Below are 22,889 nucleotides of genomic sequence, written 5' to 3'. Positions count from 1 at the left end.
CTTTTCAGCAATGAAAAGTTTTACTATCCACTGAAGCACAAAAATATCAGCAACACGACTACACAAAGACAGAGGGGTAGGCTCACAGGACAGCTAGGTCATTAGGACAGGCCAGAAAATCTGGTCACTGAATGAAATTCGAAGGTCTCTAAATATAGGCAGGGCAGGGGACTTCATGATTTGGTTCATTTATTTACAAGTTTTTAATTGAGAACCGATTCTGGACCAGGCACTGTTCTAGACAATGGAGACAGAGTGGTGAATACACAGGTGTGGTCTCTGCCCTCCTGGAGCTTATATTGTCCTAGGAGAACAAATCAAAAATAAAATTATTACAAATTGTTATTAGTATTAGGAAGGAAATAAACAAGGGCCAAAGAGGCTCATTGGTAAGATCTTTCAGATCCCCTAGAATGATGCTAAAAATCCATTCATTCTGGCCATAGCACCAGAAACATACCAACTCAATGCCTTTTCAACTGTGCTATTTTAATTATGGTACCTGCTGCCATTCACCACAGAGTCCTTCTTTGGTAGAAATGATGTCAGCATTCTTATTTGTTAATGCTGCAATGATACTAAGCCTTAAAAATAAATGTGAAAAAAAATTAATGACCAGAAGGAGGAGGATTCATTGTCCGTAATGGAGGATCTTAAGTTGCAGTTCACAGCATTCACATTCTCAGGATTAATGCGCTTGTCTCCGTGTAGACTCACTATCTGTGCCTGTTACAAATGAACAATCCATCCTTTCTGCTGCCATTCACATCCCAACTTTCTGGAATTGTTCAAATAATGTTTGGGAGGAAATGAAATTGTAGGTCATTGCTATGATGGATAGCAGAATAATAAGCTTATTACTTCCGTGTAGAGATAGACTTATATAAGCTACCCTTCAGATCCTTTTGTTTGACATGAAGTTTTAGAAAATGTAGCACCTAGAAAGAGGTTCTGGTTAGTTGTCTAAATATTTGCCAGGGAGCCAAGAAATTCACCAAGAAAAAAAAAACAAGAATAACAAAAGGGAAGAGGTAGGATGGGAAAGCTAACAAATTAAGGTTTGGGCAAAAAGTAATATATGTAAATAGCTAATAATTTACTTTTGGGCTTACTTTATTTAGATTATTTCTATCAGCTGCGGTGTTTTTCTAGTTAAGTGTACCTGATTTATTGAATAGGTGCTATCCTGTTTGTGTCCACCTTGGTTTTTCTTGGCTACAGAAACATTCTGTTGCAGGCCAACACTAATTTGATATATGATTTATTCTCCAATGAGACTCGATGGCTGGGCCGCTGTAGACTCATAGTTACTCTTGTTCCTTATTAAATTCATCCTGCTAATTAGATTTCTAGTGACCGGTAACACGTAGTTTACACAGAATTGCAGTTATAGATGCATACAGCTACTGTACTAGAACAGATGGATATTTCTGGTGTGCCAATAAATGGTTTTTATGAGAGGACATCCTATGTCTCTTTAGAATTTCTTAGTTTTTGCCTTTTGGGGACGACAATTCGCCTTTGTCAGAGCAAAGTGTCATTGGAAGGTCCCGTAGAGCTCGGGAAAACACCTGCACTTCATTCCATCTCCTCAGGAGCCTTGCACTGTCGCCTAGTGGTGCTGACCTCCTGAATCTTAACTTAGTATGAAACATTAACAGCGAGATGCTGTTGAGGGTCTGCCTCCAAACACTGGGGACTTACCTTAACGAACCTGCTCCTAGAAGCTCCACAAACTTGTACTGCAAGATACAGTGTCACTGACTTTTTCTAACCTGGTTCCTTCACCACTTCTTGGAGTGGCTAAGCAATACGATTGTTTTTAAATAATTAAAACAACTAGCCTTTTCAAATGAACAGCCTTGGTTTTATATTAAAAGGAAAACATGATCTAAAAGCATATCGAAAGCACGAGTTAAATCCATTTCACCTGCCTTCCCTAATTTAGGTTGTTTTAGGACTCCGCTCGCAGCCTAAACTATAAGATGTTTGCGGGAGTGGTTTTCCAGGAACTTGGCGTCAGCTGTGTCTAGTTCCAGCTGAGCTGATTAAGACTGGATAGGATGACCAACCCCTCAACTGGGCATGCGTGAGTGTCCTCTCGGTGACCTTTTGAAGGCGCAGAGGCCTGTAATTAGTTACAGCTGGGCAGAAGGACACTTACCGCATCTTTTTCCAATCACCTTTCCCCATGCCCCCCACGCGCCCCACGAGCCCCATACCTCAGACCAACCTGCTTCCTTATGCAGTTATCCCATAAATACCCCAGCCCCTTGCCTTGGGTGGGGAGGCGGGTTTGAGATTTGTTCCGTCCTCTGTTTGCTTTGCTGGAAACCTCAGCATCCCAGCGTTTTGGTACGCTGTGCCATGGGCAAAACAAACCTGGTTCAGGGCTTCCCTGGTGGTGCAGTGGTTAAGAATCCGCCTGCCAATGAAGGGGACACGGGTTCGAGCCCTAGTCCGGGAAGATCCCACATGCCGCGGAGCAACTAAGCCCGTGCGCCACAACTACTGAGCCTGCGCTCTAGAGCCCGCGTGCCACAACTACTGAAGCCCCGTGCCACAATTACTGAAGCCCGTGCGCCTAGAGCCCGTGCTTTGCAACAAGAGAAGCCACCGCAATGAGAAGCCCGCGCACCGCAGCAAAGAGTAGCCCCTGCTTGACACAACTAGAGAAAGCCCACGCGCAGCAACAAAGATCCAATGCAGCCAAAAATAAATAAATAAAATAAATTAATTTTAAAAAAACCTGGTTCAGTAACAATATGATCCAGGTTGTAACCTGAGTGGAACCTCAGGCAGTTGTTAGGAGCTGCTGCTGTGTCCATCCAGGTTTCTGCACTCTTCTTTCCTCACCGCCTACCCTGATATTTTGTTCTTCTTTCTCTATTGGTCCCATCTTCTGGTTTTCTTCTCTTCTGTTTGCTACCTAATGGAACACTTTAGCCATGTTTTCCTCTTCTCGTGGTGTTGAGGTTAATAGAACTTCTGATCCCCCTCGAATTTCCTCATAGTAGTGACTAAGTGATTTGCAAGAAATCACCCTATTTTCTGGAAATGAGATCCTCTTTTTCTGCCTCTAATGTGTGCGTTCATCTTTTGCCCATCTATTCAACTCACTGATAAGAAAGGAGGGCTTGCCATTGAATCAGAATTTCTGATTATGGAGCAAAGAAACTATAGTAATTAAAGAAGTTCTTAGATCACACTACCTTATAAGTTATATGAACATGCTAAAGACATCTGCGTATATTCTTCAAATATATGAGCCAGCTACTTCCACCGAGACTGGTGTTTAGGGAACCTTGGGTCTGACATAATACATCACACATAACTGAGGCTACCTAAATAGTGTCTTTCTCTGAAGAACCAGTTTTGGGGATACATACAGAATTGAGGGTATCGAATAGGAATGAACAGTGGAAGCACCTAATTAAATACACAGAAACATCAGCCTGGTCCTTTGGACTTATTATCAGCTCCACTCTGCCACAGCTGTGCTAGGAAAAGCTGCAGGTACAGAATTAGATAAAACAGAATTAGATAGTAGCAGTGGTTGCATAACCTTGTAAATATATTAAAAATCACTGAGTTGTCCACTCTAAAGGGGTGAGGAGCCGTGTTGGACATGACCAGGACTCTCCTTACAGCCTCTATCAAACTACTTAATATTGTCTGTTCCTATTTCCCCAAACCTGTCCTCTGAGATAAAGCCTAAGGCAGAGAGGGAGCGGTATCGAGGACCGAGACACTGACCTCCTGGCTCTACCTTTTCTTCCTCTTCCCATATTCCCTTAGTCAGTGGAGGGGCTTTGGTTTGCTACCTCTTCCTGTGTGTTGAAGACTGCCTCTACCTTTTGTCCTTGGCCTTCCTCTCATGGACTTTAACCAGCCCCTTTCCTGAGGGTCATAGTGGTGGAGAGAGTAGAAAACCTGGCTACCATTAAGGAAGCAATTCAAAATAGCTCTTACATACCCACGGTGGGTATGAATCTTGCTCACATCTTTTTTCCTTCTCCCACCAGGTAGAAATAAACATTCACCGTGAAATCTAAAAAGGGCTAATATTTTGGTTTGTGTTCTTGCCCTTTTTCCCCCAATATTTTTTCCTAAAATTCTCTAAGCAATGAAGATAATAAATTATAATTCCACGAATAAGCATAGCTGAATGTTCAATTACCTGTTAACTTACAAAACGTCTTTTGCTGTATGGCCACGATTTTTAATGTGTATGATGAAAGAAACCATAAAGCTAAAGAAACCACCTTGATGAGAGAAACTTCATGACGGTATAAACCAGTGAGTCAATCTCCACCCTGGCTAAAACTCTCTGATAAGAACAATATGTCCAGCTGTGTGTGTCTATGTGTTCTGCACAAAGAAAGGGGCACAAAGCAAAGTAAAGCATGTAAAAGTGCTTTGTGCAATAGAGATGAAAGACATGTTAAATATAAGTATAATTATTAAGTAACCTCTACCCTCTGCACTGTCAGACAACCTGAGAGTAGTCAGGTACAGCAGCTGAGAGCACAGCATCTGTCGGTGACGGTCTGAATTCTGGTCCTGGCTCCAAGGTGTGCCAGCTGCACGCCCTGGAGCAAGCAATGAAAACTCACCCACAGTTTCCACATCTCTAAAGTGGAGGTAAAAACAGAATTGTTTTGAGGGTGAAACCAAATAATAAATGTAAAACACTCCGAACCGTACCTAGCCCATAATGAGTGTTATGAACTGTTAGGTATTATTCTTTTCTGCGCCATCTGTTGGTGATGTCAGTTCCATCCCTTCCCTAAGATACCAACTGAGTGTCAGTAATGATTCTTACTGACACTTCATCAGTCATCAGTCATCAGTCATCAGTCATCTTCTTGGGTGACAATGCCTGTCTTTAGAACTTGACAAAAACTCTTTGTCAGATTCTTCCACAACAATCAACAGAAGAATGTAGGCAAGGAAATTCTGAGAAAAAGCAGTAAGTTGACTTATATTACACATTAAAATCTATTTCAAAGCCACAGTAATCAAAATGGTATTGTATTACTAAAATCAGCTATAAGATAACTCAGAAATAGATATTTCAATGAATGTTGAACACAGAATCACAAAGGAGGAAATGCAAATTATTCCAAAATGTTGAAAAGTATTATCTGAAATTTAGTTAACTATTTGGAAACTATATTTTTAATCATATCACATCTCAGATATTAAGATGTTAAACATGAAATATTTAAAACTTTAATAAACCAGAAGACAATGCAAATATTCATCTGATCTTTCTCAAGGAGGCTTAAGTCACTGTAGATTACTTTATGCAATAGGTTTATCAATTTTCTAAAACTCCTCTCCAACTTATATTTTACATTTTAAACCCTCCTTTGTTATTCCTGCCTATATACCATAGCCATCTGTTTTCTTCTTTAATTGACTGGGCCCATCTTTATCCTGTCTAAACCCACTTTCTAGTACTATAGATTTATTGAATGTATTGATTTATTGTTATGCTGCCATTTAGCAAACTACTTTTAAGGAAAGATTGAGTTATTAAATATGAACTACTCAACACTCTGTTTCTGGACTGTATTTTCAACCTAACAGTTAATGAGTTTCTAATGAGCAAGTCATATGAAGTAAATGAGGATCCTAATTGTTCCTTCTATAAAGGCTGATTTCCACATGTGATCTGTGAGAAGACCACTCCACTCAATATATTTTCCTAATTGCCTGGTGAGCAGCGTGGCTGTCAGGTGTGAAGAAATAAGTCTCCAGTCTTATCGGTTGGCAGGCTTAAAATGAAGAGCAGGTGAAGGTTAATTGCAGCTTCTCAAGAGGTTGGTTTCACGCTTAGCAATAAATGGGCTTTTTGCAGAATATGCAAACTTTATCTAGGTATAGTGATGCTCTCAGACCTGCTACGCCTGCAGAAAAAACAAATCACAAATCTCTATCAGAAAGAAATCAGTCAATCTTAGAAACTCCTGACGATCAGTCAAAACTCCATGCCACTATTAAATTCCCTGTCTTCAAGATTTCAACTAAGACCAAGAATTAAAACGTATTGTAGTTATGTATACTGTGTGTGTTAGTTGTCCATCATCCAAGTTGAGGGGACACTTTTCCTTGATGTTGAGAGAATCTGAGCATCTGCTCTCCATGGCTTGGGGAGAGAGAATCCCAGCAGATCAGGTGAAGCACTGAGAGCTAGTTCAAGGGCAATCAGGATGCCACATCAGGGACCCAAAGGGAACAAGAGAGAACAGGATACAGGGGCACATTCAGCAACAAGGAGATTCAGATGCATTTCACACGTGCATTTTTTTTCCTAGAGGTCTCAAGTGTTAGGCTTCATCCTTAAGCCTCTCGTCGAGCCTTTGGCAATAACCATAGGAAACTCAATCACTGGGGCACATTCCTAGTAGAAACTATCAAAGATACTATAAAGGACAACAAAGAAACATCGGTTCTTCCACCAAGTGGGTCTGACTCAATATGATATTTTTCATGGTCTGAATCATCGGGGATAGGCTAATAATAACATCATAATAATAATACCCTATTTTCTTATTTCTCGAATACAAGGGTTGTTTGTTGTCTTATTTTTGTTTTCCACACTTTAACATCTCTGCAATGAAGATACATCGCACACGTAGCAAAAGAAACTCACCACTGGTAAAGTGGTGATTCTCAACCTTCACCACGCATTGACATCATCTGAAGGACTTTAAAAATACTGATACCAGGCTACTAATTTAATTAGCTTGAGATGCAGCCTGGGAATGCGGGCTTTTTTAAGTTCCCCAGGTGATTCTAACATGCAGCCAGGGTTGAGAATGAAGGGGTAAGGGATGAGGGGGTGGCATGCACTCAGAGACAGTTTTTATTGCCTGTACATTTGGAAATTAATAAGATGTGGGGATGGGGAGAGCATCAGTTCATCAGTCTGTTACTTCTGTGGAGTTATTTGCACTGATAGCTGGTAAACTTAAATTCACATCATAATTTCCAGTTAAAAGATCTTCTAAAAGATCCCACTACGAGGCATTCCCTGACGGTCCAGTGGTTAGGGCTCCACACTTCCGCTGCAGGGGGTCCGGATTTGATCCCCTGTCGGGAAACTAAGATCCCTCAAGTCACGTGGCACGGACAAAAAACAAAAAAACTCACTACAATGTAACATAGAAAAGAAAAAATATATTGTGTGTACACAAAATTAATCACATACTGGATAATGCAATTGAAGGCAATAAATATAGCCAAAATTCTGAGACCGGATCACAGCTTTTCAATTGTTGGGACCAACAGATGTGTTAAAAACTATCATTCAGATGTCCAAATCTGTCAAAAGCTTCCAGCTACTTTCCAAAAAAGCTCTTTACTTTAGTTATGTGTAATTCAGTTAGCGATAATACAAACAAAATAGCCAAGAGGGAAATGCAAACAAGCAAACAAACAAAACCCCACAGAACGCACCGTATTCTTTGGTATGTGTTTAAATTATTCTGCAGCATCACAAAGATGCTAACAAGGTCCAGATCATCAGCAGGGGTAACCTGACCATTACATGTAGCTGCCAATGGCCATAATTGAGAGATAGGCATTTTAGACCCCAACTGTGATTGTCATTCTGAAGAGGAAAGTAGCATGTATTTGTGGGTATAAATATACACTATGGTAAATTAGATTTTTTTTAAGGTTGTATACATTTTATGTTGCATTTGATTTTGTCCAAAAGAATTATCAATAATATTGTCAGTGGTGCATCTTACAATCTATAACAAATTTTCTTACAACTGAGAAATACTCTAATAATATAGTAGCTATATATTGGATCTCATTGTTTTCCATGCAATGCCCAAAGGCTTTAAGTGAATCATCTTACTTAATCTTCATCTTACCTACATATTTTTATTATAACCATTTTAGAAATGAGAAAATTGAAGCACAGAGGGGTTAAGTAACTTGCCCAAAGTCACACAGCAAGCGCGTGTCAGGATTTGAACCTAGATGGCCTAACTCCAGGGCTCATGCTCTTAACCACTTGGTTATAGGGCACTGTGATTGCTGTACATAGGGTGTACCCCATACAATACCTTCAATAAGTAGTTAATGAGCACCTATTAAATGCTATAAACATTGTTATAACAACTAGAGATACTAGTGAATAAAATAGTCAAGGTCTCTACCTTCTTAGAGCTGATAGTCTAACAGGGAAATGCAAATAAGTAAATAAAGCTCAAGGTAATTTTAGGTAGTAATAAATACTATATCAGAAACTGAACAGGCTGATGAGATAGAAGGTTTGGGGGTGGTCAGCAATGGCCTCCCTGAGGAGATGACATTTGGGCTGAAGAGGAGGGGGGGCAGGTTGGTGGGGCACTGGGAACAGCAGGGGTAAAGGCCTTGGGGCAAAAGTAAGCTTTGTGTGTCCAAGGAACTAGAGTCAGTTCGGCTGACAAGCAGTGAGAGAAGGGAGGGGAGAGGGAGAGGAGAGCAGCGCCAGGTGTGTGTGTGCTTGAGGCCAGGTTGGGCCAGACCACTGAGGCTCCTGCAGGCCAGGTGCACCAGCTGGGAGTCTGGTTACAAAAAAACAAACTTGGCTCTGGCTGACCTAAAGACACAGAAAGAAGGTACTAGGATGGCAGGGAGCAGCTCAGAAAGATGGGATCCAGGGCAGCTCTAGGTATCAAGGGAGCAGGAACTGACGCGCAACGGCCTTCTCCAAGCCCCACGAGACCGCATACTCCCGCAGTGCCTCATCTTTTAGTCTCTGCTCAAGATTTGATTCCAGAAAGACAGTGTCTGGTTTGGCTTTGGTCCAGTGTCTGCCTCTTAGCTGACGTCAGGACCTAGAACCCCAGCGACTGCATCCGATCTATGTGCTGTTTCCAGAAAGGTAGGGGACGCGTGCTGGCAGCCAAATGAACAAAGCAAAGGGACGGGTTCTATGTATGTCATGTTTTGAATGAATGAATGCTGCTTACGTCTGTGCCTTCAGTTTCTGGGATGCGGGGGGTGGTTTTGGGGTGTGTGTGTGTGTGTGTTTACAAAAGCAAATGTTTTAGAAACGGTAGGAAGAGAGGAGGCTCAATTTCAATCTCTGCAGAGAATGAACAGCGAAGGGGGGTGTTCTCTTCAGTATTGACTTTATATCTCAGGATACTAAACGCTCACAACTTATTGAGCTCAGAAAACAACAGATCTTCTATAATTCAGTCGAAACTGGGACCACAGCCAATTTTACCTAATAGAAATTTCCAAGCAATGAACACAGAAATCTCTGCCTCCAAGCTACTCAAAACTGAGCTGGGAATTTTTTCTCATGGCATAAAGAGACCCACACAGTCGATTTTTTAAAACTATTCTTTGGGTCCTGCTGATCTGAAAATCTGTCTCAACATGAGCTGTAAAGTCACAAAAACCAGTTTCCCAGCCCAGATCAACCACTTATTAGATATCAGCTTAGACACGTTAATTAACCTCCGTCAGCTTGTGATAAACTCGAGATAATAATGCCTACACCATAGGGTGATTGTAAGGATTGAGTTGGAAAATATGTTGCGTGCCTAATACAGCGCCTCTTTGGGATTCCTCTTGATTAAGCTCTTGTCGATCCTTGCCATGAGAATGCTCTGCATACAATTAAAAATACATTGCTAGTAATGTTTACATTAGTGTGGATGTGGAGGGGGAAGAAAGTTGACGCAAGGTTTTGGCCTTGAATAAATTTAAAAGATTTACATTTTTGGGGAATATAGTTCACGCCAATGTTTCTTAGGACAAGTAATAATAATCATCGTTACTATTACTTTAGTGCTCACAATGTCCCAGGCACTATTCTAAGCACTTCATATTTATTTACTTATTTAATCTATACAACAACCCCATGAGGTTAGCATTATTACTATCGCACATTTTAAAAATGAGAAAACTAGAACAAATAAAGTTTGTGTAATGTGCCCAAGGTCACGCAGTTGGTGGGTGACAGAGCTGGGAGTTGAACCCCTACGTGTTGGTTCTGGGGCCTTCACTCCTAACCATTCTGCTTTACTTTCCAAATAGCAAAGAAGCATTAATCTTCACATTACCTCACCCACGGGCAACTCCCTCCTTTGTATGCAAGTTGTTCCATTTGGGATTTGAAGTAACAAATTAAGCCTCCAGTTATAAAGTTATGTGTGTTGCGTGGATCTTCAAAGAAATCAAAGAATGGAATGGTGGTTGCCAGAGGCTGGGGGAGGTGGGAATGAGGAATTGCTAATCAACAGACATAAAGTTTCAGTTAAGCAAGATGAATAAGTTCTAGAGATCTGTTGTGCAATACTGTACTTATAGTTAACAATACTGTATTGTGCACTTAAAAATTTGCCAAGAGAGACTTCCCTGGTGGCGCAGTGGTTAAGAATCTGCCTGCCAATGCAGGGGACACAGGTTCGAGCCCTGGTCCGGGAAGATCCTACATGCCGCTGAGCAACTAAGCCCACATGCCACAACTACTGAAGCCCACTCCTAGAGCAACAAGAGAAGCCACCGCAATGAGAAGCCCACGCACTGGAACGAAGAGTAGCCCCTGCTCGCCGCAACTAGAAAAAGCCCACGCACAGCAACAAAGACCCCACGCAGCCATAAATAAATAAATAAAATTTTTAAAAAATAAATAAAAATAATAATTTGCCAAGAGCATAAATCTCATGTTGTGTTCTCATCCCAATAAAATAAAACAAAATAAAATAAAGTAATAAAATAAAAGGTTTATGCCCAGGACCTGGAGGAATTCTGATGGAAACCTGGTCTCCCTGAAACCTGGCCCTTGGCCTTGGCCTCCTCGGAGGATCACTAAGCTATTCTAAAGAGGCTCTCTTCTCTAGGCTTTATTTCCCATTTAGTGTCCTGGAGGATAGAGGACAAAGCCAACTCCAGGCAAAATTCCGAAGTAAACAAGGTGTCTCTTTGACACATTCTCTTTCCTTTCTGTGTCCATCACTTCTCACCAGGAATACAGTATTCAAAGTACTGAAAACTTCCAACAGTGACAACTTACCCCATGCCTCAGGAGCCATACTCAGCTCAATCTCTTTTCCATTTCCCTCATTTATCAAACCTCCCAGTCTTCAATTGCCAGGTTATTGCTGTATCAGGGTAATAAACTCCAATATAGTTTCTTGCAACTTCCTACTAAGATATCCATCTAACCTTCTGAACATATAAAAGTTTCAACAGCATTAAAAATCCTATCAACCATCTGACAGTGCCTAAAAAGAATTTACACCAATGTCAGCATAAAGGGGGCTGACAATTGTGGCCAAAATGCAAAAGGAACTTATTGAAATAAACAGGCTTTACCCTTTGGGACAGAGCAGCATGGTCACCTGGGAAGGAGAGAAGAAGAGGCTTGAGTCACCCCACTAACAGCACCCAGCTCAGGAATGCAGGTCCTGCACAAAATAACACCCAGGGGCCTATGCCCTGCTGCAGCCAAGAGTGGAACTACCTCTTTCTGTATCCATTCACGACTATACCTCTCAGCGCACACATGACAGCTGTATGCACACAGGATGCCCTGCCGTGGAGGTGATGCTGGCACCTGAGGGCAGGGGCAGAAGATCTTCAGAGGCAAGCCATGCTCAGGGTGTTTTGCTAATATTCTTGAGGACAAAAATTATCTTCCTTAGTGAGACAGAACTAAAGACAAGGAGTTAGGAGCAGGATGACTAGAGAGAAAAGAAGTTTTTAAACTGCAGCCATTGCTGGCATTGAGGACACTGTAAACAACTGCTTGGGGTGAAAACTGCTTTTTCTCTTCTTTTTTCCCCCTTTTTGGTTAAAATGCTTTAAAGGGACCTCTGATTATACAACAGGAAAGCCCCAGCCCATCCCAGTAGGGATGACTGAGAGAATGCAGAGCTAAATAACTCTGTGCAGTAAGGTGAGTGTTTCATCTTTGTGCAGGTAAGGTTTGGGGAGACGGGTTTGTTTGTTTCATTTTAAGGGACTTCTTTTTTTCTCCTGGCGGCCCAAAGATTACACTTGGTGGTCCCAAAAGAAAGAGGAGATGGAAAAAGCCACTCTAATCGAAAAGGGTGGTCTCTAGGAACATGGAAGCAGAATAGGACCCAAGGAAAGAAACAGTCAGTAAGGAATTCCCTCTTTCACCATTTGTCTAATGGTCTCTGGCCTCGATGCTGTCTAAAATCTGATTTCAAGATATCTCCTGTGTTGTGAGATAATTCTCTTCTATTATCACCCTCCCTGCTGAGTCTTTAGAGAAGCCTAACTTATATAACCCGGTGCCAGTTTTAAGTGAGAAGTGCCTCAGTGCTTGAGAGTGAGTGATCTGGGGATTAGAGGGTAAACTAAAATGCCCAGGAATGACTGAATAAGCCAGTACCCAAGTAACACGTATAGTGTTCCTTCCAACACGTACTCTAAGTGCACTCAGTAAGGAGGACTCTAGAAATAAAAATTTCTTAATTTTATTACATATTTGTACTTATTTTTAAGTTTCCTTCTGTTTCCTATATTAACTCTTTTTTGATTGTGTGTCAGTTCTGTCTGTTGAATCCATGCCTGTCAATCTGTTGGCTTTCCTTAAATGTTTCGCTGTATTTATGTTGAGGGTATGTTGAACTATACTGGTAGCGGCCTGGTGTTTTTGCTTTCATACCAGTGAGACGGTTTCCCCTGCAGTAGAATTGTTCAGGGCAGAGGAAGCCGTGGATGCAAGAGGTGGCTCTTCCTCAGGAAAAGCATTCCCAACCCTCCTGTGGCTGCAAGGTACCTGGGACATTAATCCATTTCTCTTGCCCAGATCTCCACTCTTGGAGCATCGCGTTTGAGGAGACTCACTCCAGGAGTTATATTCCCAGCTCTGCCCTAAAGGTCACCATAAAAGTATAGGTAATGACTCACCTGGTAATTTAATTTCCCGGGGGTGGGGAGCGGTCACTGTATCAGGTGTCCGCCAAGACCAACCTCAGGTTCAGTAATTTGCTAGAAGGACTCACAGGGCTGAGAGGTAGTTATACTCACGGGTACAGTTTATTGAAATGAAAGGATACAAAACGAAACCAAGCAAAGGGAACAGACGCATGGGACAAAGCCTGGAGGAGACCAGGCAGAAGCTTTCCAGAGTCCTCTGCCAGTGGAGTCGCACAGGGGGCACCTAATTCCTCCCACGGCACCGTGTGGCAATACTTGCAAAGTGTGTCTGCCAGGGAAGCTCACTGGCCTCATCGTCGAGCTTTTTATTGGAGGCTGGCCACGTAGAGACTCTCTGCCAAACACGTGTCAAAATTTCAGACTCCCAGAAGGAAGCAGGTGTTCAGCATGAACATATTGTTTGCACAGTCTAGACACAGTGAACTGTCCTTATCATTAGGGAATGGTGGGAAAACTCCTGAAATCCAAGTTCCCAGATGCTAGACAAGGGCCAACCTTGCAAGCAGGGCTTGCTAAGAACAGGTGTCTCAGGGCTGCTATGTCAACTCTTTTCTGCACAGTATCCCAGAGGCCCCTCTCCCCAACCCCCATCACCTCTGATCTTGGACTTGTTCCGGATTCTGATGAGTAAGCTCAAGTCTTGGAAACCCTGTAAGAGATCTCAGGATCTCTGGTTTTATTCAGTTTTGCCATTAGTACATAAGAAGCTCTCAAAAACCTGTGTTACATAAATGAGTCATGTAAAAAGAAAAAAATTGGATAATTTAAAACCTGAAAGAAAATACTCTGAAATATATTAACAAAGGAAAATGCTATTACATGAGAGTTTTATTTGTTGTATTTTTATATGCCTTCCAAATTTTCTAGAATAAACACATACTATTTCTATAATTAAAAAACAAGTAGAAATAAATGTTATTTTCCAACAAATCTGAGTGTTGGTCCTGTAGATGAGATGCAGAATCTGCAGGGATGGGCCCAGATCCACTGGATAACTTTGACCTCAGGGATATTTTTGGCCACAGGCATTCTGGGTGAGGCCCACATCACAAAGCATTTGTCCTTTGGGACCCAAACTTAGTGTTGTTCTCTTCCATTCAGTCTTCATAAATAAACTCAGAAAATACAATGGTCAACACTTAAAGCAAATTTGTCAACTGATAAACTAAAAATAAAAAATCTGAAGATCCACTGATGTTTCTCAGCTTCCAGTGGCAAATGCTACAAACTATAGTGATGCAATCAACTTTTAGCGATCTCCACTGATGGAATGGGAACAATTTTTAAAAATTTTTAATTACTTTCCAAGCATATCTTCCTAAGGTTAATATTATAACTTAGCTTGTAGGAGGAGGAATCCTAAACACATTCTAGGTAGCAGTGGGAAACGATCCTAAATGTTTTTTCAGTTTGGCATCAGCAATACAGCAGTTTACACTGTTACCACTTACTGTAACTTATGATAACCAGCAAGGATTCAACATTAAGTACCCAATTTGTCAGTACCCGGCTACTCTGAGTAATGCCAACTCTTTATTTCCCCCCTAGTAGTTGAACTTAGTTTCTTCATCACTTCAATCCCTTTACTGCAAGAGAACTGTACATCTATAGCTAAACTACATTTTCCACAACGGGAAGAAAAAAATGTCATTAAAACTATAGATCAGATCTAGCAATTATATTCCCAACAGAAATGGGGGGCATGTGTGCAGTAAAAACATGTACCAATATCTTTATGGCAGCTTTGTTCATAATTACCAAAAACTGGATACAACCCAAATGTCCATCAACAGTGGATAAATAAAATATGGGTAACTAAAAAAATGGATAAAGTTGTGCTACATTCATATAACGGAACACTATACAACAATGAAAAGCTATGAAGTTTGGCAAGAACACAAAACATACAGACATAATGTTGAGTAAAAGAAGTCAGGCAAAATAGAGATGCACTGTATAATTAATTTCATTTATGCAAAGTTTAAAACAGGCAAAAGTAATTTGCAATATTGGAAGTCAGGGTAGTGATTACCTTTAGAGAGGGAGACAGGGAAGGGGAACAACAGAGGCTTCCGAGCTGCTCATAATATTCTGTAGCTCAGCCTTGGTGGAGTTTGCACAAGTTATTCATTTGTAAAAATTCACTGTGATAAAAACTTAAGATTTATACACCTGTCTGTATATTTTACTGCTATAAAAATATTACTCAAGGGGACTTCCCTGGTGGTCCAGTGGTTAAGGCTCTGCGCTTCCAATGCAGGGGGCACGGGTTTGATCCCTGGTCAGGGAACTAAGATCCCACATGCTGCGTGGCGTGGCCACAAATAAATAAATAAATAGAAAAAATTGTAAAAAATAAAATAAATATTAACCAAAAAGGAGGGTTTTACAAAGAGCTTATACATCAAAAACAGACATAGTTATTACGGTTCTTTTAGTAAATGTTCAATAACTCTAAGAACCTGACCAACGGTATATATGTAATGCCTATTTCTCCGGATTTTATGCGTCTTTGAGTCAGAGGAATCTCGTTAACTCCAACACAGATGTCTGGGTCTTGCTCCCATTTTCCATACCAAACCTCCACCCCCTGTGTACCAAGTCTTGTATTTCTGGGAGTCTCCAGAAGGTGTCTCCATGTGCTCTCAGTCCTGCTGGCAATTCCTCTGCCCATTGAGCCCAGTACTTCCTCCAGACCCTCTAAGCTGTGCAGGAGTGAAGCACAAGAGATTGATTCACCTGCTCAGGTGGGATGTTAAAACAGTGTTTCTTGGATCTGAGTATTTTTTATAAAGCTCAGTGAGAAAACTCTTTGTTTTTACTGACAGCCTTCTACGTGCTCGTGGAAATCATGCATCTAGATACTTAGACCAGGGTATCAAGAAACTGCTACAGTGCCCCAATCAGACTTACTGCTCCCCTCTGACAACTAAGGTTTCTTGCTGGCTCAAGCTCATCAGCAGATGCCTTCTACCCTTAGGGTGAATTCTTGCCCAGGAAACTCCTCAGCCTCCACCAGCCTCCCACAGCTGGACATGCCCTCACCCCAGCAATGGGAAGGGCATGACTTCTTTCCCCATGATTCCAACCTCCCCTGGGTGTATTGATTTCACTCAGGCCTGTCCCACCGGTTCACAGATGTGCTCAGACAGGCCTGAAAACCTGTGATAGACCCCAGATAAACCAGTGTAGCAATCCCTCTACTCTGCTACTTTAATACCTGCAAACTCAGATGCTTGACTCATATGGGAGCCCAAGCCACCTGTACACCCAACTCTGAGTGTGTTCTAAATCTAGCATAAGAATGTTAAGATCCCATTCTTTTTTTTTTTTTTTTAATGCTATTCTTGTCTGCTTACATTCTTTTTATTTATGTATGTATGTATGGCTGTGTTGGGTCTTCGTTTCTGTGCGAGGGCTTTCTCTAGTTGTGGCAAGCGGGGGCCACTCTTCATCGCGGCGGGCGGGCCTCTCACTATCGCGGCCTCTCGTTGCCGAGCACAGGCTCCAGACGCGCAGGCTCAGTAGTTGTGGCTCACGGGCCTAGTTACTCCGCGGCATGTGGGATCTTCCCAGACCAGGGCTCGAACCCGTGTCCCCTGCATTGGCAGGCAGATTCTCAACCACTGCGCCACCAGGGAAGCCCCCCATTCTTTTTTAAAAAGATTTCTTCAATGTTCTGTGTGAGAATAAATTATTTCTTTAGATGTCAATACATCTACATCTAAGATTTTGAAAGGGAGAAAGTGCCATCTATTTTATGCTCTGGCTAGAGGGATGAAAATAATCAATTTTGGTTCATCTTCTTCAGAATACAGGTGATTTTTGTTTGTTTGTTTTTCATTTATTTTATTCAAGTATAGTTGATTTACAATGTTGTGTTAATTTCTGCTGTACAGCAAAGTGATTCAGTTACACACACACACATACATATATATATATATATATATATATATATACACATTCTTTTTCATCAGAAAAAAGTAATTTTTTCAGAGTGTTTTGGGGCATAAATATCTGGAACAAAGAAAGAGAAATAAAGCAATAATTAAAATTGCAATCACATCCTTTGCTGAACCGCTCGATGGCCTGAGATGTTGAGTTCAACTAGCAAATTCCTCCACCTGCTGGTATAAGCTTGGCTCTGCAGTTCTCACACCTAAATCTCAAAAATATAAAATGAGGATTTGTCATGAAAATTATGGGTGGAGTGAAACTTCATGTTTTCATCTGAAACTGGAAATGTACTGTGATCCCATGACTAATATGCTACGATTCAAGGGGGTGGAGGAAGAAATAGCACTTCCAAGAAGAAAGAAAAACAGCTGTTGTAATTTGGCTTCAAGACGAATACAAGATGCTCTTTGCTTCCTGTGAACTGAGCACTTAAGTTCTGGGCTAACTGTTTTTTCCTTCAGCATATTCTGCCTTGTATTTTCATGTGAGTGTGGTGCCTTAACCTAGTTTAAAAGTTCTTAGTAAGGCAGAGACCATGGCCTGTATTTTTTGTACCATTAACAGTGAGCACAGTTCCTTGCATACAATGGGTGCTCATTCAATGATTGATTTGTTGACTTTCCAAGTTGGTCCATTCTTCCAGTTCCTTCTTTCACCAGGAACATGACCAAAGGGGAGTCCTCTATAGTCATTGTTATAAAATGACCACTCCCACAATATACTTAAATATAAAGGGGAGAGGGGAGGCAGATAAAGAGAGGGGAGTGAGTGCCCAGGAAACCAGGGACTGGGGAAACAGCGTGTCTGGCTACTCTGTCGTCAGTTTGGTTCACTGATGTATCCCAAGTGCCCAGCAAAAGGCTGGACACACTGTAGTTTCTTAACAAATATTTTTTAAATAAATCAATAAATTTAAACACTGAATTTGAAAAACAGAGATAGGCTATGCTATGTGAAACTATGCTGAATGAACTCTAGTCCAAGCAACAAGAAATGCAAAAAGAAAAGCCCGACATTTGTGCATGAGATCAGCTTTTAATACATCATCCAGACTCCCAGGCTCCATCCTTGAAAAAATTAAATGAAAAGGAAGCTATTTTTTTCTCTGTAATATGTTTTAAGCTGATAAATGTTACCCCTCAAATCCAAGTATCCTATTGGTTAGAGCTTTAAAGATGGATGATTAACAGCTCAGAGAAGTTAAAGTGTTTGCATCTGAGAACGTGGTGATTGTGATTCCTTCAGTTTACTCCTTAAGAGAACAAAATTCTAAAGAACAGTAATATTTGTATGGCAGCTATATGTTTTATAGGTAATCCCTGCAGTAAATCTATTACGCACAAAGAACAAGTCAAAATGTGGACCAACTATGGTCAGCACGACAAAGGCCCTGAGCCAAGGTGGCAGGGGAGCAGGTTGCATCCTGATTATCTGCTGAAACCCTAGGCTTAGCACACGTCTCGCTTCCCTTCCTCTGTCAGGATTTGTTCATATCTCTTTGCAAAACTTTCCCAGAATTTATCTCCTATAAATGTTATTCATTCCCATAACAAGGTGAAAACTTTTTCCGAAACATGAGTCTTGTTGCATTAGTAATAATACCAGAGGGTAAAGCAGATACAAACAGTACGAAAACTCAGGTGTGTACGAAATACAGCTTTCTATTTTATACATAATTTGAATTTCTATTGGAACACTCATTCCGCCAGGAAAGGGAAAAATGTGATCTCACTTAATTGCTTAATTGGCCCATTCACTCCAAGCACCAGTGGCAGGGGGTTGGGTGTGGGAAGCCCAGGCGTTGACAAGTCTCCCCCTGGGTATTTTCTGAGTCAGCCTTCGGCATCTGGTCTTCACCCAAGGGCTGCCCCACGCCTCCCTGGGGATGGGGAGTCTCTGTGACCGTGTCTAAGCCCTGACTACTGAGGGCCTCCTCCCTGAGCTCCTGTTACTTCCCCTGTATCTTCCAAACAAGCAGGGCCACGCCCCAGGCTGCCCCTTGGGGTTTCTGCTGCCTCCCCAGGGAGGCAGTCTCCCTCCAGGCTCCTTGCTCCCAGATCAGTGACATCTCTACTCCCCTCACACCCACTGTGATATCTTCTCACTCCTGTGAGTCTTCTCAGACCCTTGGCTCTCATTCAGTGTGTCTCCCAAATGTTAACCTAGGCCAGCTACAAACCAGGAAGGCTACGTCCTTCCTCAGCAAGTAGGAGCACAAGCTAGAGTGGCTCCTCAAGGGAGATGGGGAAAAGTAAACCACCAGGAGAATAAGGGAAATGCTGACTAATATTTCAAAAAATTATCCCAACCCAAAAGTTGACATCTTAATATTGCTTTTAACATTTTCTAGCACTTCTCCACTCAGAACTTTTTGGAGTTTAACCATCTTGGGAAGTGAAAAGGACAGAGAGCATTACCCTCACTTTGCAGAAGTTGAAATTGAGGCCCTAAGTGATTCGCCAGCATATTTCATAACAGGTGTGAAACATAACAGGGGGAAGTCAGGTTGTTAAACATTGCCAGCTTTTCAGGAACTCCCACCGGACCACACCTAACAAACCAAACCACTGTATTAAAAAGCAAATCAGATACGACAGGACCTGAAAATGCCAGGAACACTCACTTGATCAAGACAAGCCAAATATATTCAGGGAACAAGTGAATGGTCACAGTCACAGCCAGTTATAGAGATGGCAATGCGGTCAGCATGCCGTCTGCAGATCCTAAGGGCACTCAATAGTTTAATAAATCCAGGTTCTCAGTCATCTTACTAAATATTTAAAACAGCAGAGCCTAGGTAGTAACCTTGGTTGACACATTCATACATTAAATATACTCAGTGAAATGTACTTAAATTCACTCATTGGGCACAAAGCGCAGCCCACCTTCCATGCTGCCCATCCCTGGGGTGCCAATGCCCATTTGTGAGGCCGCTTTGGACCTCTGGTATTTCCCTGGATTTCAGAACTGATTAGAAGTACGTCAAAAGGCCAGAGAACAGTATAAAACAAACTAAGGGGACAGGGTAAGTAGGTCAGCTAAGGTGCAGTGAGAGATCATGCTTACTTAACAGATCCCAAACCGGAAAACAATATGCAAATATTTGAAAACCTCTTCAGCCTCTTACCTGTTAAATGATCTTGAGCAAACTACTTAACTTCTCCAAGCCTCGGTTTCTTCATCTACAAAATGGGAAGAAAAATAGAACTTGCCCTACAGGGCTGGTAAGAGGATTAAATGAGGGAACGCACATTAAGAGCCTAGCCAGAGCCCTTGGAAAATGCTAGCTGCAGATTTGATGAATCTGAAAGTGGTGTGCCAACACGGTAAGCCCTAGTTTGGAATATAGTGGCTGTTAACCTATGTTTGTGGTCTGATATCTTTCTGGTGGTTACCAGAATGGGCCTCATAGACCTCCAACTGCATGCAGCATAACTGACCAAGGGCCACGGACGTCCTTGCTGGGCTTGTGAAGAGGCCACGCCTCCCCAGGTTGCTCCCAGCAATGGCTAAGAGAGCATGGTGACTTCTCTGACATTGGCTTTGGTGCCAGAACTGCCAGTGGCCTTGGCTCCTTCCCCATTTTCTTTCCCACAGGCATTTGCCCTAACAAAATCCTTGCATGCTGAATCCTGTCTTGGCATCTGCTTCTCTGAAGACCCAGGCTGACACACTTTCCCAAGTTCTTTTCTGACAGTGGGCAACTTACACTTGTCTTGTGAGGTCTGCACAGTTTGTTCAGCTATTCGCAAGGGCCATTTCATCAGAGCAGCCATGAGGAAGCCGCAGCTGAGAAACAGGAATAACAGGGGTCATCGTGGCCAAGGCTGGTGTAAACAGAGGTGAGCAACGTAAGTCTGACACTTTTTCAGGGAACCACAGTTTTGAGTGTTTCTCGTCAGGGAGAGGCTGAAGGAAAGGTTTTTAAAGATCGTAATCTTCTTGGTCAAGTAACTTAATCTCTCTGGGCCTCAGTGTCCTAGACCAGTACAGAATGAGCAGATGTTAGATTTCAAAGGGACCTGGGAGACCATAAGCTCTGTGTTTCCCAAACTTCAGTTACATTTCTACACTTTTAGGCCAACCCACGTGTCACCCAAATGCTAATTTTTCTTTAAGTAAATTCACTTTAACTTAAAATTTAAAAAGCGAAGTTTATGTCAGAGTGTTAACTGGAGAAGTATCACTTACCATAAATGGAAGACAACATTATTAAATTCTTGTTAGATGCTAAAACCTGAAGAAGGTGTAGAGCCTGGACCTGCTTTCTGTTAAAAATATAGATTAACAAGTGTTAAAGACCTGCTAACACCAAATACTTTCTAGAAAGACTGGAAGAGAAGTGAAAAGACTACCTGACAATGTGATTCATTGTCATGCAAGACTAGATCTATGACACACTCCTAAGTCACCTAAGTCACTCCTTTCACATGGGCTTGGGTGATCCCTCCCTTCATGCTGTAGTTTGGACATTCTACCATTCACAGTTTTTCCACTTTGAGGGATGTGCAACTCAGGGGTGCAGGTTTACTAACTGGCTACAGAATCAAGCCAATAGTGTGTTTATTAGTTCATCATTATCCTGGGTTTCCAACAAGAACTTAGTCCATCTAAGTAGATAGGGGGGCTAGGATCCACCTATTTGGAACTTTCTTAAACAAAACTAAGAAGCAGCAAGTTTGCCTTTGGTGTCTTCCATCTCTTCTTTTGCACCCCCTAATTCCTCACTCCCCATCCAAGTACCCAGACAATTCTTTTGCCTTTTGCTGCTCAGGTCTCCCTGGGAGTAAGATCTACTCAGACCTAGCTTCCCCTCATCTCACTGCCCCACCCTATTTTCCATCTAACTGTTGAACTATTTCACACCAACCTGTGAATGACCCAAAACTGGCTTAATGGTGTGACCATCCTAGAGGTATTCAAAACTGCTTTTAGAAACGTATTTTTTATCATCTAATTTGTCAAGAGACCTGCCCTTTCAGCCTCCCCTCAAACTTTACCATAGAGGCCTGGTTATTTTAAGATCAACTTTTTTTTTTTTGCATTTATTTAATTTCTTTTTTATATAATTTATTTTTTATTGAAGTATGGTTGATTTACAATATTAGTTTCAGGTGTACAACATAGTGATTCAACATTTTTATAGATTACACTCCATTTAAAGTTATTACAAAAGAATGGCTATAGTCCCTCTGCTGTACAATATATCCTTGTTGCTTTTTTAAAAAAATTTATTTATTTATTTTTGGCTGCATTGGGTCTTTGTTGCTGTGCGCGGGCTTTCTCTAGTTGAGGTGAGTGGGAGCTACTCTTCATTGTGATGCGCAGGCTTCTCATTGCAGTGGCTTCTCTTGTTAAGGAGCACGGGCTCTAGGCACTTGTGCTTCAGTAGTTGTGGCACACAGGCTCAGTAGTTGTGGCTTGCGGGCTCTAGAGCGCAGGCTCAGTAGCTGTGGTGCACGGGCTTAGTTGCTCCGTGGCATGTGGGATCTTCCCGGACCAGGGCTCGAACCCGTGTCCCTGCATTGGCAGGCGGATTATTAACCACTGTGCCACCAGGGAAGTCCCTCGTTGCTTATTTATTTTATACCTAGTAGTTTGTATATCTTAATGCCCTCCCCCCCTCCTTCTCTCCACTGGTAACCACTAGTTTGTTCTATCTGTAAGATCAACCATTTTGATGCTGCTCTACTCTCACTTTTAATTCAGGGTATTTCTGGCCTCATCCAGATGGCCAGACCCTCATCCTTGTGTCTCCTAAATGCTTTCCCATGCAGGTCATCAGTACTACAGGCACTGCATATTGTAACTCAGTCCTGGCTCTGCCCCAAAGGCCTAGAGTCTGAAGCCCTGACATTGGGAGGACAAGGGGTCTGGTTATTTTGCCAGACCTATGAGATCTGAAGTCTTATTTTTATGGTGAGAGTTGCATTTAGCCTGAGTCAAATAATCCCCCCCACCACCACATCAACTCAAAATAATCAGCTTTGGTTTATTAT

This window comes from Balaenoptera ricei, chromosome 2, assembly GCF_028023285.1.
Source record: "Balaenoptera ricei isolate mBalRic1 chromosome 2, mBalRic1.hap2, whole genome shotgun sequence".
NCBI classification, from domain to species: domain Eukaryota; kingdom Metazoa; phylum Chordata; class Mammalia; order Artiodactyla; family Balaenopteridae; genus Balaenoptera; species Balaenoptera ricei.
This window is presented reverse-complemented; position numbering follows the sequence as displayed.